Source organism: Cygnus atratus, chromosome 2 (genome assembly GCF_013377495.2).
Source record: "Cygnus atratus isolate AKBS03 ecotype Queensland, Australia chromosome 2, CAtr_DNAZoo_HiC_assembly, whole genome shotgun sequence".
In the NCBI taxonomy this organism is placed as follows: domain Eukaryota; kingdom Metazoa; phylum Chordata; class Aves; order Anseriformes; family Anatidae; genus Cygnus; species Cygnus atratus.
This window is the reverse complement of record NC_066363.1, coordinates 88755492-88772665: the sequence shown is the minus strand read 5'-3', so window position 1 is coordinate 88772665 and position 17174 is coordinate 88755492.

Genomic DNA, 17174 nt, shown 5'->3' with positions numbered 1-17174 from the left:
TTTTTATATGGGTGTGTTTACGTATCTCTAAATATATGAACAGAAAGAGACTTAAAAATGTTACAAAAAAGCTCTGTATTGTAGCCCTAGCTGCGACACTGGCAGCATTCTGCTACTCGGTGGAGTCTTTTTCTTTGGGAAGAGCAAGTATTGCAATACAGTGAGGTTTAGATGAGCTGTCTCAGGCGCTGTGTTGCTTGAAGTCCAGATTCAGACTAAAAAAAAAAAAAAAAAACACGTTGAAAAGTGGGTATCAGCTGCCGTCCGTGCCTTTTTTCAGCTACCTGGCAGCTTCGTCCAACGTCAGCTCCTGCTGCTCAGGATGGCGTGATGACTGCCCTCCCTACACACTGATCCGGCTTGGGAAGAGGGGAGTGGGGAATGGCCGGGGGTGGGTGGTGGGTGTGTGAGGGGGGGAGAGAAGTCTACTGTGGTTGTATTGCTTCAACTTTTTCCTCTAATGGCTGCGATGATGCCTTTAACCCTTCCCTCTCTCTGTTCTCTACACCTCTCTACCTGTTCTGATTTCTACTGGCTTAGATGCTGGCGTAAAGCTGCTTTTTTTTTTTTTTTTTTTTTTTTTTTTTTTCATGGTGTACAGCTTGTGATTGTAGAGAGAGGAAGGAGCCTCTATTGTACTGATGTAATCTTCGGTCTTACATCCCAAACCACTCAGTGGCTAAGAGGGCAATGCAGTGGTTTGATTTTTGGTGAGTTAAGCTGTTTCTGTTTTCTCCCTTTCCCTTCCCTTTTACAGGGTTTGAGAGGAAAATAGTTATTCAGTTAATCTGCACTTGCTATTGCCTGCTCCAAATAACTATGCTTTTAGCATCTTACATTAAAATGATGTTGTTGGTTTTTTTTTTTTTTTTTCAAAGACACATCAAGAGGATGGCACTTAGAATGTGCTTAGGATACATGTATTTATGTAGATTTCTATGGAAAAAAATACTGAGCCAGATAAAAATGGATTTTGATATTCAATATATTACAGTAATATATATATATGTACAGCATGGAATGTTTGCAATGTATTAAAGAATCTTTCTCTTGAAATGAATATTTCCCCATCTCTTCCCTGTTTTCTGCTTATGTATATTAACACTGTTGAGACAAGAGGCTAACCTTGACTGTATTAGGTGTTCAAAACACCCTGAAAATCACCTGCACTGAGAAAAGTTCTCTGACTAAAATCAGTGTTGTTTACAGTAAAAAAACATCTAGAAAGTGTTTGTTGCACTAAGCAGACACCAAATACCTTCACAAGGCTGAGACAAAGAGAAAACTGAATTTGAAAAGAACACATGATAATTCAGACTGCCAAACAGCTAATCTTAACTACTAATCACAGAATAAAAAGGAGATAAAGAGTACCAGATTTAAAAGAATTTTATCAGAATGGGCAGTGTGTTTTTCTATTGGATGAAGAACTGGATAGGTTCTGTCATTCCTGGCAATGGAAGTGCAGCAGTTCCACAATGGTATGAGACACAACTTTCACCATACTTACTGCACCATCCAAATTATTACGTGCATACAAGGTATCTGTCATAGCTAAAGAGAACTCTTACAGAAATAATGTCATCTAACCAGAGAAGAATACTTCTGACTGCATTTTAGCATTTATATGTTTTATAATTGTGTGGGTTTCTGTCACTCTTTATAAATAAATAAATAAAGGAAGGAAGGAAGGCATTTCCCCTTGGTAATGGTCTATTCTGTTGATGTCATATCATAAGCACAGCAATAATTCTGAGTAAAAAAAAAAAAAAAAAAAAAAGAATACAATAAATCAAATATAATTTAAATGATTAAAATGACCCCCCTTATATGTATATATACATATATATGTAAATTACATTGCATGAGAGGTTTTCTACTACTACAGTTTAAATTACTTTAAAGGAGTTCATGATGGATATGTATTCAAAACCAAAGAAAACCTGTAAAACAAAAGAAATGCAGAAGTCTTTAAAGGTGATGGAGCTAAATTGTCTGAAGTAACCAATGATTGTGAGTGATTCAATGATTAGACACACACTATAAGGGTCTTTACAGGTTCAGATGGTGAATGTTATGATAATTTCTGTAAAAGAAATCAGATCCTTTTCAGATGGGCAACCAAAATCCTAAGTCACTCTTGAAAATGAAGGCTGATTATAGGATTCACTTCAAATCCATGTACGTCATCAGTAATCAGTTGAAATTACAAATTAGAGACATATTATCAGCAGTCAAGTTAAATGTAAATTAGACAAGAGGAAAAAAAAAAAAAAAAAAAAGAAAAAAAAAGAACACTAAGCAGCATCACCTGGTTTGGAAGGAAAGCAGAAAACAAATATAGATCACTTTTCATTTCTCCATATTTTTGCCTATTCCAATTAAAGGCACTTGATAGGTAAATTTAATTTTATCAATTAGTAATTTAGAGACAAATATAATCCTCCCAAATATCTGGTAGTCAATAGAACTAACTAAATCTTAAGCTAGTGTTACAGGGAGGTACAAAGTAATACATATATTTATAAAGATATCAAAAAAGAGATTGTATTTATTAGGATAATGATTTAATAGACAGAATCCTAAAACTTGGTTACAGATTGGTTATTTTTACTTTATTCATGTGCTGCATCAGGCTATATGATTCTCTCCAATATTGCAAGCAGAGCCATAGAAATAATCCACCTCATGCTATCAGTGTTAAATTTCACCCTGATGGCTGTGGCTTGTCCACAATAAACTATGCTGTATGAATCTCTGCAGTGAATGTGTCATAACCTTGTGTGAAATTTCTGTCTTTTCTTATCTAGAAATGGTTTTCATGTAGCATAACTTACATGAGAATTATCAGTTGTATTTTATGACATGAATTATATGGTTTATTCAAGGTTTTTACTGCCTCTTTTTCTCCCCCTTCAATGATTCTAAAAGATGAATCATCACTGGACACTCTCCCAGGTCATAGCCAGAGCATCTATGCACAGGGGAATGACTTTTCAAACATGCCAAAGAAATCTAATAATTGAAGACCCATTTATTCTGCTTTGGACCTGAATTGTGTAGTTCTACTTTGTGTCGTATTAGTAATGCAGTACACTTTCCAGATTAGGTCCTTTTTTAAAACCATAAAAGGTCATGCATGTTCTTCACCAGGACTATGCATCTGTTTTTCCTACTGAGGAAAAAGTGACTACTGAGGTTACAATTCCAAGCTCAATAAAGGTTAGAAATGAAAGCTGCCAGTCAGCAGTAAAGTTCATAGAATCATAGAATCATAGAATATCCTGAGTTGGAAGGGACCCATAAGGATCATCAAGTCCAACTCCTGGCACCATACAGGTCTGCCCAAAAGTTTAGACCATGTGACTAAGTGCACAGTCCAATCGCTTCTTAAATTCAGACAGGCTTGGTGCAGTGACTACTTCCCTGGGGAGCCTGTTCCAGTGTGCAACCACCCTCTCGGTGAAGAACCTCTTCCTGATGTCAAGCCTGAACTTCCCCTGCCTCAGCTTCACACCATTCCCGCGGGTCCTGTCACTGGTGATAACGGACAATAGGTCACCTGCCTATCCACTCCCCTCACAAGGAAGTTGTAGACTGCGATGAGGTCCCCCCTCAGCCTCCTCTTCTCCAGGCTGAACAGGCCCAGTGACCTCAGCCGCTCCTCATATGTCTTCCCCTCTAGGCCCTTCACCATCTTTGTCGCCCTCCTGTGGACACTCTCCACCAGTTTAATGTCCTTTTTGTACTGTGGTGCCCAGAACTGCACACAGTACTCGAGGTGAGGCCGCACCAGCGCAGAGTAGAGCGGGACAATCACTTCCCTCAACCAACTAGCAATGCCTTAATAGTCACTTCCCTCGACCGACTAGCAATGACAAGTTGGAGTGCTTTGGTCCCACAAAGACCTTGCATATGCAATGGCATGGGCTGCTCTGCCCTGCAGGAAACTGATCAGCTGACGACTAATATCTCTGCATAAGACCATGATTGAGTGTTGCTATCCAACAATCTCAGTCAAAAATGAAAAGAAAATATGTTACCTGGAGTACTTTTTTTTTTTTAATGGAAAAAAAAAAAGATCCTGTTTAGAATACTCTCTATGGATTCCTATTTTTGAATTTGAGTTCAGTATTGAAAAAAGAATTTTCTACACAAGTTCCTTATCTTATTCACACTGTACTTCACCCTGGATCTGAAATAAATTGTTCATGCACTTAAAAAGGCTGTAGAATAGCATAAAATAAGATTGCAGGGAAGAAAGAACCTAGAACAGTTATTGCAGAATAGCAATACAGATTACTTCTGTGAGACTACTCTGGAAATAGATTAGATGCATCTTCACAAGGCCATGTGGTCAGAGGGATTTTTTGTGGACCTAGAATTAAAAATCTTTTATACTAGAAATTAATCATCTAGAATATCGTGTCATGGAATATGATGCAATGTTTTCTCTGTGTAAGCAAGATAGAATAACTTATTTTTTCAGGAAATAATTACAGCTGATGAAGAGTCTTATTTCTCAATCCACCAAATGTACCTTATGCCTTAAAGGGCTGAGAGGAAAAACTGTGAGAAGGTTAATGTGATACTAACTGAAGACTTCTTTAAGTCAATCAGCTTCAAGCTCAATGTCTCATGGAGATTTTATTGATTGGTGAGTTACTGTTCCTCTCCAGTGACTTTTATTTTGCTGTCTGTAAAATGTGGTTGGACTGCTGGATGATTTTAGACAGAGTTGACTGAAAGAATTAAGTTAAAAGAGTTCCACTTTCTTTCTTTCATTAGTCTCACAATGGTTACGTTGGGTAATTTTTTGCAATCACTTGCATGGAGGGCTATTATGTTGAAAAAAGAAATGTAAAGGTATTTAAATGTTTTCTGTTTTCATAATATAGTGAACTCAGTATTATAGTATTGGGAAGCCATATGATGTACATACTTTATCATAACTTTGTGCAAGCCAATTCATGGTACTTACTAGAAGCAGCCTGTTGGAGACAAATAATGTCTTGTGATATAGCTGAATAATCCAGTTTTTCAATTACATTGGTGGCTGGATGCCAAAGAAACATCTGCAATTGGAATTAGCCATTAGGACTCAATTTCTAACAAAGTTTTACAGGCTTCCTAACCAGTGTAAAAGGTGCTACCCACAGAGGTGTGAGTGAGTGTTACTTCTTTCCCCGTCTCACAGCCCATTTTCTATATCATTGAACTTCAGAACTTGAATAATTGTTCAACACTAGCATGAATAGTGTTCTCAAAGCATTTTAAGGGATACCTACCACTTGTTTATCAGTGGTAAAGTGTTGCTCCATTTTATGTTATATAGAAGTCTATCTTGTCTTTAAACTTATTCCTTTTTTTGTCAGCTGCTGAAGCAGGCCAGAGAATATCCCTAGTCATAATTACTACAAGGGGGCGTTATTCTTTTAGCAGTTGCTGTGATCCCAAATGTGGCAGATGCACTCACAAAAGCAGTAGAAGTTTCAGTTCTACAGATGGATTTTATGAAGACATTGGCAAGACTGACCTAACCATTTTGTGGACCTCCTGAGAAATCAGACCTAAGTATTCATGATCATTATTATTTATAGCCATGTTGTGAATAACATTATATATTCAAGCAAATTTGACTAATTTTTTATGTAAGTGTTTTTGGGTATGCCTGCATGTATGATGAACTCTCTAGAATGCTGAAACAGAAAGGAATCTTGTCTGATATTTTCAGCATTTTTTTTCCATTCTTGCTGTTATTTCAAAGATTGGCTTATTATTTCAAAAGGAATTTTGCATTTTCTGAAGAAATTTCTGATTTATAAAAGTAAAGAAGGTGGTTGGTTTTCTTCACTGAGGATTGCTGTTTGGCTTTGTTAACCCAAGTGATCATATTAGCCTCTTCCTACATGTCATGTTGCTTCTTTGCAATAGTATCACTATCACTGCAATAGTTAATTAAATTATATAGGAAAATTATGAACAAGCTTGATTTATAATGTACTTGCAAGTAGCAGTGTAGCTCAAAAATGATTATTTTTGGTAATAATTCTGAAAAAAAAAAATGTGTGGAAGATTAACTTTCAGACCTGACAGTATCAGTGGGACTTCTTACAGTTATGTATCTATTCAGTCTAAGGCAATAGCATGAGCACAGAATTGCCATTATTGAGACAATGAAAGCTTTGGCTATGTTCAGAGCATTTGTAATCTTTGAAGATTCAAGAGTCAAGTTAGAAAAAGCTTTATATTTCAAGTATTGCCATGTCAACTATTTTCTTGTATATGTATATATGCACATGATGTGATTGTGGGCTCCCAGAAACAGTAATGCATCTAGTAGCTTAATCGTAATGAAGAGGTATAAAGGAATAACCTTTTGAAACTACTAGTACTTGGGACACTTAGCAATCTGGAAAATACTTGCCAAATGATACTTTATGTTACTTGAAAAAAATTGCTTATTCTGGTTACCAATTTGCATAAACATAAATAATACACTCCATCATGCTCCTAGTTTGTAAATTTGTAATTTTGTGAAACTAGGTATTTGGGCTGTAATGTGTTTATGCTGGTTATATCTTTCAGGATTTGAGATGGTGGTAAGTTGTTTTTTTGTTTTGTTTTGTTGTTTGATTGATTTTTTTTTACGCTTTTATTTAAATCTAAATCACCTACCTATAAGACCAACAGTAAAGGAAGAGGGGATTAGAGATAAGTACTGTTTTAGCTTTAAAATATTTTATTTGAAAGGTTCACACTGTCACTCTGGTTAGGGACATGATATTTCATAGAGCTATCATTTGTATTTGGACATTATACATTTGTCATTCTTGTGACAATTCATGCATATTTGGACATACTGAAAGGTCTGAAAAAATATGGGTTGCATATACTCAGTAAAAGCTTACATACCTTAGAAGCCTGTGTTCACTGATCATGCCTAAACCTCTTACAGTCTTGAATGCTGACTAAGTGCAGTTACTGCACCTACACAGAGTGAGCAAACATGCAGGGGGAGCAGCTGCACACACACAACAAAACAAAACAAAACAAAACAAAACAAAAAACAAAACAAAGCACCTGATTAGAATCTGGAGGAACAGGAGAAAATCAAGAGAAGAGAAAGAGGTGACAAGGAGCTGAAACATCAATGAAAGGGTTGAAATTTAGAGAACATTATAATGAAGTTTGTCCATTATCTTAATTCACTCCTTTAATTGACACACAATTATGAGCAAGCTCTACTTGAGGTGAACACCTGTTTTTAACCTGATCTTATATTTCAATCGGTAGACAAAAATACTTCCAGCTCAGACCTGGGAAGTAAAGGGTGACATTGTACATGGTATTTCTACCTTATTTCTTACAAAGCTTGGAAGACAAAAGGAGGCCTTCCTTCAGAGTAGCTAAGCTGTGGCTTACAGAAGCAGAGTCCAACTGACTACCAGAGTTCCTGTGTGATGTCGCACCTTCCCTCACATCAAATGTTTCACAGATGGTAAGTAACTGTGTGCTTCTTATTCCTCAATGCCACCTTGAGATCCTGGGGACTGAGATGAAGAAGCAGTAAGCAGTCACAGCTGCAATTAAAGTGAATGGGTGATGTATTTGAAGGTTCAAATTATTATGAAACACGACAAAAAAAAAAAAAAAACAACTTGGGGCTGGGGTAGCTCAAAGTTGACTGTTGCTTGTGAACCTCTGTTGTCTATCTGTAAAGAGGAATATATTATCTTGTCACTTCAGCAAGATTTTTTTTTGAGATAAATTAACTTTCCTGAAACTCACAGAGCTTCATGTAATATGCGCTGTAGGGAAGCCCGTAAAGAAATGAATAATTCCATCTTCAGCTCAGGGTTTGTATAGCATGCATGAGGCCTAGGGACACAATAAAAGTAACCAAAATATTAAAGACCTGTTCATTACTTCAGTTCCATTCTTCATATACCCTGAATGATGTGGGAGAAGGTTTAAGTAAATCCCGCCCCCTTCATGATGTATTTAAAGACTGCATGATGTTGCATATGAAGGGAGGCAAGTTTAATCATCGTTTTGTTGTCTCTTTGATTTTGTGACTTTAACAGTGCTCTTTCAGTAGATTTTTTATCTATTTTGAACATTTTATAGTGCTCTCTCTTCCATTGTCTCTCTCTACTATTAGGTAGCTGGGATGAAAACTCAAACCTTAAAATGGGACTTTGGGCATCAATCCAAATTTTTTTTCCCATCTCTCTCTTTCTCTTATTAGAGAAAAGGAGGGGAAAGAAAGAAAGAAAGAAAGAAAGAAAGAAAGAAAGAAAGAAAGAAAGAAAGAAAGAAAGAGAAAGAAAGAGAAAGAAAGAAAAAGAAAAAAAAGAAAAAGAAAGAAAGAGAAAAAGAAAGAAAGAAAGAAAGAAAGAAAAAGAAAGAAAGAAAGAAAGAAAAAGAAAGAAAGAAAGAAAGAAAGAAAGAAAGAAAGAAAGAAAGAAAGAAAGAAAGAAAGAAAGAACACCCTATTTTTAGCACACTATCTACGCTAGGTTTATGGAAAACATGAAGCTCAGCATCTGATGTAAAAAAAAAACAATTGATGTTGTAATTCTCTTCTTATGGATCTCTTATGTTTCTTGTTTTATTTTGTTTCTTTGTTTCATCTTTTTTTTTTCCTATTTTCTTAACTTCCTCCCACCCCAGTTGATTCTTACCCAGAATAGTTTAGAAGTATTTTTACAATATGATAAATTCATAATTCTGGCCCAAGACAGTTTTGAAAAACTTCTGAGATCATATAGTTCTTAAATCATATAGTCAGAGCCTTTTATCAAGACAAAAAAGCAAGATGTAGAAATTCTGTTGTAGGATTTTATATTGCCTGAACAATGGATATTGACTTCAGCTTTTCTAACTTCAAGCTTAACTGAAATTTCAGTTTGATTTCCCCTTTTTCAGCACCTTTGCCTCTCTGAAAGTGTTGCTGCAAAATATAGCAATAGTTGAGGGGGCTTCTTGGAAGATGGGCAGACTGGAGATCAGGACAGTAGCTGAGTTGTGTTGTCTAAGCTACTATGTAGTTAGTGAGGGGACATGCTCAACAGTTTCAAAAAAACAAACAAACAAACAAAAAAAAAAAATGGGAGGGCTGCTATAGACAGCTATTAGGCTGGTCAGATAAGGAACTTCATTCCTGAACTTTAAACATGCTAAATCCAATCACACTCTATGTATAGAAAAGAATGAAAGATTTATTTATTTATTTATTTATTTATTGTGGAGGTAGTCCCAAAATCTACTTGATTCATAGAATTATAGAATGTCCTGAGTTGGAAGGGACCCATAAGGATCATCGAGACCAACTCCTGGCTACACAAAAAACAAACGATATGTCTGAGAGTGTTGTCCAAACACTTCTTGAACTCCAGCAGGCTTGATGTTGTGACCAATTCCCTGGGGAGCCTGTTCCAGTGCCCAACCACCCTCTCAGTAAAGGACCTTTTTCTTATGTCCAGTCTGAAGCTCTCCTGGTGCAGTTTCATGACATTCCCTCGTGTCCTATCACTGGTCACCAGAGAGCAGAGATCAGTGCCTACCCCGCCACTCTCCTTGTGAGGAAGCTGTAGGCTGCCATGAGGCCTCCCCTCAGTTTTCTCTTCTCTAGGCTGAACAAACTAAGTAACTTCAGCCACTCCTCATACATCTGCCCCTCTACAGCTCTCACTATTTTTGTTACCCTTCTTTGGACTCATTCACCCAAAACAGCACATAGTACTCAAAGTGAAGCTGCACCAGCACAAAGCAGAGCAGAACAATGATTTCCCTCATCTGGCTAGCAATGCTGTGCGTCGTGCAACCCTTTTGGCTGTCAGGTCACACAGTTGACTTGTATTCAGCTTGCCATCAACCAAAACCCCCAGATCCCTTTCCACAGGGCTGCTTTCCAACCACTTGTCCCCAATGTGTATTCAGGATTGTCCTGTTCCAGGTGCAGAATCTGGCACTTGCCCTTATTAAATTTTATGCAGTGTGTCTTTGTCCGGTCTTCCAATTTGTCGAGATCACTCTTCACAAAGAGAAAGTGTTTTTTCCACCCACAAGGGAGTCAACAGATCCTCCTTAATTTAGTATCATCTGCAAACTTAGCATGCATTGGAGTCCTACATCCAGATCATTTATGAAAACATAGAAAAGAACAGGTCCTAAAATGGATCCCTGGAGAACCCCGCTAGTGACTGGTCACCAGATCAGATTTCTTAAGACCAGTCAGTTTGATGAAGAAAAAGTTTAACAAAAGAACCTTATTCATTTTCTTAATGGAGTAATACAGGAATATTTACTGGAGATATTATTTTTTACTCCTATTTAGTTTCTTTTCTTTTTTCCTTACATTAGCTGTCACAGGCATATTGGATACAACAGCATATTGAAATAATGGAAAAAAAAAAGCATAAGGAATGTTTTGTTATTTTTAGGTTGAATTTTTACAATGAATCGTGGTGCAGGGTGGTCTTAGTGAAAAAAAAAAAAAGAAGAAGAAAAACTTTTCTTGCAAGACAAGTTTCTTACTTAGCACTTCAAAATACTCTTACTGCTATTGTGTGATAGCACTTCTGTGATTTGTGTGACTGTTTGAGAGGCACTATCTGTTTCTTTGTGTTTAAAACAAAATCTACTTTTTCAAATAAGTCTTTATGAACTACACTACTTTGTGGCCATTTTTGTTAGCTTGTCATTTCTAATTGCCTGTCAGTTAAGCCTTATGGGTGCACATAATTTGTACAAAATTTAACTGTTGTAGACATAGGAATTTCTACAAATGATAACAGTTGCAGTTCATAAAAATCCCAGTCCATGTCGAAATCAAATTATGAAACAGGTGTCTTTTATAGATTTTTTGGGGTTGTGTTTTTAATCCATACTATGTCTTGCCCTCTTGTGGACAGTTGTTCAAGAAAGGAGATGGTAGGAAACAGCTGAAGATAGGGAGTGTTGCTTGTATCTTTTCCTATAATGCTGGGAAACTGGGAGAGTCTGTTCAGCTTGCAGAAGAGCCACATTATGAAAGGTAACATCATTGTCTGTCTATGGTCAGGACAAGATCACTGGATAATATTTGCAATTATTCATCCAGAAAAGCATGAAATATTTAGAAAAGTTTTAATTTGAAGAATTCAATTCCTTTCAGCTACTTCCCAAATGCCTTTATGCTATTTCATATTAAAAACAACAAGCAAACAAAGAAAAGCGTCATTCACAAAACCGCGCAGTAAAGTACACCTAGCTTGAAAATGGAGAGCCCTCCGATTTCATAAAACTAATCTTTCATGGTGCTGATGATGACAGCACATACAAGAATTTCAAAATACAGCAGGCAGATTTTGTCAGCAATGGATATTTTACATCCTTTTGAGGTAAGCCAATGACAATACAAAATGTATACTATAATGTCCTTTCAACACATTGGAAAACTTTATAGAGGAGATGTTGAAAACACTGTGACAGCTTCAGCTATCTATACACCAAAATATTAATATTATTGATGATAATAAACATGATTATTATTAATAATATTTAGTAAATAAATCCAGTTTCATCATTTTAAGTAAAAGTGTCTCTTTTTATACAGTTCAGATTTTTATGTAGCTCAGTGAAACAGCTACCACAGCAGTTTCAGCTTGTGAAAGGAACTATTTTCTTGGGATAGAAAAAGTTAAACTCTCAGCCTTTGACTCTGGGCATTATTTTTCCACATTCACCCACATATAAAACACTAGCTTTCCAGTAGTCTTGATGACTGTCAAGCTATCTTCACGATGCAGGATCAAGAAGTCAAAGGGGACTGAAAGCTTCAAAAATGATTGCAAACTGGGAAAGTTTTGGTTGGAAACCTAGCTAGCAGGCAGAAGTCCATCAGAGCTCAGTTTCCATATGAGCTTTGTTAAAAAGAAACTAAACTTCGACATATTCACCTGAGAAACTATCAGATTTTTTTTCTCAGCTTCTCCAGCCTTTACATTTTATTTTCTTTCCTATTCAGTGAATCAGTAAGAATAGGTTCCACCATTTCTGCATTCATCTTCATTCTGGGAAGGAAAATACATCATTTGAAAAAAAATGTGAATAAGGGTGACAAATTTTGACCCATAGCACTTACAGTAATAAATCCATTGTATCAGGTAATGTCTGTGGAAGTCCACAACCTAGAGGGAAGTGCCTTTTTCAGTAATTATTTGTCAATTATTCACTTCGTATAGCATTCAAAATGAGATTTAAAATGGTAAAAAGCCTGCATTTTGATTACTTGATTCTACTTTTAAAAGACATGAAAGACGTGTTCTTTAAAAAGTAAATAAACTTTTGATTGGTTAAGTACAAGAATCCATCGTCTTCTGCACAGGAAGAGCCTTGATTCATGATTCTGCATTCTGACAACACAATTACTAATTAGAAGCTTAAAGACAGAAGTGGATCCATGTTGAAGTGTGAATATATCTGTGATTAAATGTTAGGATTTGTTGATTGGAAATGATTGATAGATTGCTTTGTTTTACAAGATTATTTATCAGTAAAACTTAATGTGTTAAAAAAAAAAAAACAACGTTTATGTTGCTTTTTTTTTTTTCTATTTTTTTTAAAGGGGTTTTGTTTTAAGAATATAATTTGGAATATTGTTATACAAAATAAGCCGTAAAATAAAATAAAACAAAGTGAACTTTTATTTGGTTAAAACATTAAAATAGCTTCCTGTCTCAGGTACACTCCTAATATATCCCTATGACACAAACCCGACTTTTTTATCAGTAGCCTAGCATTCACAGCTTCTCTGGGTAGTAAAGAATAGTGTTAACCATGTAAAAAACACATCTGTTTCACTGACTTGGACATTGCTAATGTGCTTCTCAGATCAGACTTTTAAAATAATTCTCAGAGGAATAGAGGGCAAGGGCAAGGTGAGGGCAAGGTGAGGGCAAGGCGAGGGCAGGGCAGGGCGGGGGAGGGGAGGGCAGGGCAGGGCAGGGCAGGGCAGGGCAGGGCAGGACAGGGAAGGGAAGGGAAGGGAAAAAAAACTGTTCATATAAAAATATTAATTTCCGTGTTGGTTAGTCTATCTCAGTGTTTGACACATAAGAGATCAGGGTGTCCCGTCCCCCCCATCCCCCCCCTTCTTTTTTTCCTTTTTGTGTGTGTGTATGATGAGACATACAAAACATGATCAGAACTCTCATCCAATTGGATTGGAGCAAAATCTTCAGTTTCTTTTTAGTCACTGCCTGTTTTTCTTCACCGATTCTTAAGCATCCCAGTTTTTTTCAGGTTATACAGTGTTAGGTATCTAAGAAATACCGTTTGTGGATAAATAGCTTTTCCAATGCTTCTGTCCTCATCTCAATTGTTTGTGTGTGATCTTGGCATGGTAAGAAAAATAAAATGACCTAAAATAAAACATCAGAATCTCTGTAGTTTCTTTTTCTTTTTTTTTCTTTCTTTTCCTTTTTTTTTTTTTTATTTTCAATCTTCTCTTTCATCTTTCATCTTTTTTTTTTTTTCCCTAATCATTATTATTTCATTCTGACTAATGGGGACAGTTCTTGGATACAGGAAACACTAAAAGCCACACAGCAACCCTAACATTGCAGAGCAAGCATGGCTATAAGTGCCCTTCTTTGAAGCACTTGTAAAGGATATAATTCAGAAGCTGGGAGGGGGGACCTGTGAGAAGAGACTGAATTCAGACATAGCATGCTGTGTAACCAAACAAAAGAGTGTTGCCTTTCATTGTTTAATATTCCTAGCAGTAAGGTGGTACCACTTAGGATGCTGAAAAGTAACACATGGTGGGGCATATAATTAAGTGAAGCCTGATGAATAATTATGCAAGTACAGCTCAGCATAATGAGAAACATTTTTTTTTTTTATCACATTTTGGCATTAAGTACAAAATTAAAATGTGAAGCTAATGTGTCTGTTGGAAATGGAGAGAACCTGCACACAGGCATTTCAAAGTAAAGGACTATTTTTTACCTCCTCCTGTGCCATAGTACCATTCTATATTTTATTTAAATAAAATAAATTTTTACTTATTAAGGGCTTGATACAATTTCAGAAGAATGTTAGAATTTCCATTGATCTGAATAGAAACTGGATCAGTCCCTCTGTTGAAAAAATTATATTTTTCTGTGCATTACACAAATAAAATGTCACAATTATTCTGAAAACTGCAGTACATACCAGTTAAAGACAAGGCATAAAAAGGTAGAGGTAGAATCTAACATCAGCCTTGAGCAGCTCTTTCCATCTCATTCAGAATATGTATTACATATAGGTGAGTTGACTAATTAAATGGTTTTCAGTTTTCAAAGTCTAAATGAAGTTCATGGAGAGCTCTGAATTTCTGTGGTTAGCTCTTTTAAACAGATAAAAAAATGACTCCAAAGACAGTGTGATTCTTGAGCAAAGCAGGTTTCACTCCTATTTCCTGAGCTGCAAGGGTAGACTAGGGGTTGTTCCAACCTACAAATGCTACAACAGCCAAAATCCTTGACTGGAAACAGGTCAGAAATGACTGCTAGTGCTGTAACCAGCCTAGATCCCAGTGGTGTGGTAGAATAACTATTGAAACTGCTTCCTCTCGTCCTCTTCATCTGATACTGCAGAAGACAACAAGATGGTTTAGTTGTTTAGTTAATACAGCATTTGGAAGTGTGAAAATATTTTCTGTCCATCGTAATTCTCCAATACCAGGACATAGCTTAAGTAGCAGTGTTTTTTTCTCTTATTATGCAAACTGTATTTTAGGAGATGAACCAGAAGATACTTGAACTTCATCCCTATTGCTGCACTTTTGGTACAGAAGTTATGAAAGTAACATCTCTAGGCTATGATTTGCTGATTCTAGTTGAATCTTTCACAGTGCTCAGAAGTAGGGTAATAATTTAACTGCCTATGCTAAAGGTGTCTACTGATATTATTAGATTCCCTAGAGTATCTTAGGTGTTTGCATAGGATTGGCAAATGCACTACAGATCTTAACATAAGCCTACACCTATTTAGAGTGTAGATAAAGATAAATCAGGATATTCTAGACACTGGATGTCTGTGCTTAGACAGCCAATATCCCCATAAGGTTTCCATAGTTCCCCTCATTCTTCTACAAGTAAGAGTTCAAGAGAATTAAATTAACTTTCATCTATACTCACATAATCATTTAATGAGATGACAAATCATAGGATGGAATATGGATATATGAATCTATGAAAAATTAGAATAAATCCTGATGGAAAATATTGTTTTCTGAGAAGTCTATTGATTCGCTCCTTAAATCTGTGATACTGAGTTTTAGCAACAGAGGAGATTTTTGGCAAAGTGATTCTTTTAATGCTAAGATCAAGGGATCCTTCTTTTTTTCTCTTAGATTAAACAGAAAAACACAGGGGTAAGGTGACCAGAGCACAAAATCACTTAGATCTTTACAAGTAGAAAAGTATGTCACTTACTGTAGAAAAGGAGTTGGCTGACCCTGCTGTTCATGTCTGACAACCTGACCCATAAATATTAGGAAGAAGTTACCTGCCAAGAATACTCAATTTACATTGCTTGCCACATCTTTACAGCTGGAACAGAAGATGCGTAAAAGCATTTATTTATTTATTTATAACAGCAAGGGAAAATCTGCCTTCTCTTGAATCTGAAGTAGGGCAGTGAGTCATTCTAGTTCTTTATACTGTAAAGTTTGAGGCAATGCAGAGAACACTGTGTAAAATCAAAGAGAATGTTACAGGTGTAATTCTTTCTAGTGCTGGTATAAGTGCTGTGATGGTAGTTACTGCATAATGCACACATCTGCTACATAAAGTTGACCCCTGGGGAGCATTTAGTAAATTGTAACAGTATAGGAAAGTACAGAGTAAAGAAAGAAGGACTTTCCTTCTAAACACACTGGTCTGATTATTGAAGGTACCTCAAAGAGTGGTAAGGAGGTTAAAAGGCCTTCTTTTGCCCAACAGTATCAACACTTCCTGCACTTAGAAATGTGAGAAGATAGCTCTATCCTTTGCCTGGAAAAGTAAAAAGTTATGCTTGAAGAACTGCACTTTCCCTCAGCAGCCCAGGGGAGAGTGCTGATGCAGAGAGCAGGATGACTTTCATATCATGCCTACTGGGTATTTTTCTAAAATCATGTAGATTTCTCTGTCTGTCACTGTTCCAAAGCATGTATTGGCACCATCCACTGGTTATGGGTGCTTTCTCAGCACCATTACGTTCCAACTCTATTCCAAAAAGAGTAGAGCTAGACTAAATTAGTTAAAGAGAACTGCCAACAAATAGAATAAAGGGCCAGTCACTGCCCTAGGTGATATTTTCATACTTTGATCTGAAATGTCCAAACTGTATGGAGAAACACAAATGCACCGTATGACATTCTTCCACTCATTGAGCTATTTGGATGTCAAAATCTGGCTTTATAAACTTTTAACTAAAAGCTACAGTTCAACCTGCTGGTTAAATCCCATCAGATGTGCATTTGGAGGAGTTCAGCTTTGACTCTTATTCTGACATTAATTTTCTGTTTCATTGGGAGCACTGCATATAATTAGAAATCCATTATCCATTTTTAAGTTAATTTTTAACTCTAAAAAGTTCAGGAATTCACAAATGAAATTTGATATATTGATCCTAAGTTAAACTTCTAAGTGGTCACTGGCTAAAACTGCAACCACTTACTGAAACACGCAGTCATTACTTTATGTGCCCAGTTCCTCTGAAGGTGACGTTGTAACGCTGGGGCTTTATCGAGCTTTCCTGGTGCAGCACTGCTCTTCCTGGAAGTGCCACATATCACAGCAACAATGCGAACAATCTGAAAAGGCTGTAAATCAAACACATAGCCCCGTTAGATTTAATGGAGTTACTCCAGTTTTTATCTTGTAAAATTTTATTATTAAAAATACACAGAGATAATAGTCATTAGCATTATTTTTAAAATATTTTCTTCAGGGTTCTTTCTCTTCCATACTGTGGAAGGATAATGAACAGGAAAGTGGATTCCCTCAAAAAGCAAAGTTAATCTATCAGCTATTAAGTATGTCTTGGGGTTTGGATTCTCTTTGAATCTGGTGTGCACATGTGACTTTCTCTCAAGCTGTTTATTCATAGCTAGTTATAAAAATCTGCCAAGGCTTTTCACAAAGCAAAACAAA